The sequence below is a fragment of the Vombatus ursinus genome, unplaced genomic scaffold, assembly GCF_900497805.2.
Source record: "Vombatus ursinus unplaced genomic scaffold, bare-nosed wombat genome assembly UNPS02014884.1, whole genome shotgun sequence".
In the NCBI taxonomy this organism is placed as follows: domain Eukaryota; kingdom Metazoa; phylum Chordata; class Mammalia; order Diprotodontia; family Vombatidae; genus Vombatus; species Vombatus ursinus.
Window position 1 is genome coordinate 4145174 of NW_020954662.1, and position 796 is coordinate 4145969.

The 796-nt window shown below is 46.3% G+C and overlaps 1 protein-coding gene across 1 annotated transcript in view; it reads left to right on the forward strand.

The window, feature by feature from the left end:
• LOC114028467 (group IIE secretory phospholipase A2-like) overlaps positions 1-796 on the forward strand; it is a 2479-nt gene that overhangs the window by 352 nt on the left and 1331 nt on the right. The gene's annotated exons all lie outside the window — the stretch shown is intronic.

Below are 796 nucleotides of genomic sequence, written 5' to 3' on the forward strand. Positions count from 1 at the left end.
GGTCTGCTTCCAATCTATAAAACGAGGGATTTGTACTAGTTGATGTTCTGGTTCTGACAGTCTAAGTCTATGGTCCCTCTTCAAGGTCGAACATTCTTTGTCTAAGATCACTAACTAACTAAAGCTCTTGATGAGATGATCTCTCAGGCTCGCTGTAATTCTAACTTCTTTTTAATCTATGAGCCAGGATGTGAAAAAGAGAGGTGAGGGGAACCTCCACACACATTGCCCCAGCAGGGAGAGTCAAAAGACCTCCCCAAAACACCTTTTCTTCCTGAGGTCTGAGGCTTGGACTAAATCATCAGAGGTGCGAAGTAGCCCAAGACCAGGACCCTGCACCAGTGGATCTGCTCCCTGTGCCAGCAGGGAAAGTCATATTAATCTGGGAAGGCAATGTAGTCTCCATCCCTGTGGGTGGGTTCTGACACGGAATGCTAAATCTACTTCTAACGTCACTTTTTGCTTCATGGCCCTCCACCATCTCCCCACCCTCTGCCCTAAAAAAATTCAGCCCCATCATTAGTACCCATTGCATTTGGGGAAGTACACAAAAAGCAGTTGGAGGAGAGAAGGGAAGGTGGTGGGGTAAACAATGGAAAAGGTTTGGGGAAATGATAGATTTGGGGATGGTATTAAATGAGGTGATCAGAGACATGTTGGGGTGGCAAATGACCCTGAATAGCTTTTCAGGGGANCGGAAAAGGTTTGGGGAAATGATAGATTTGGGGATGGTACTAAATGAGGTGATCAGAGACATGTTGGGGTGGCAAATGACCCTGAATAGCTTTTCAGGGGA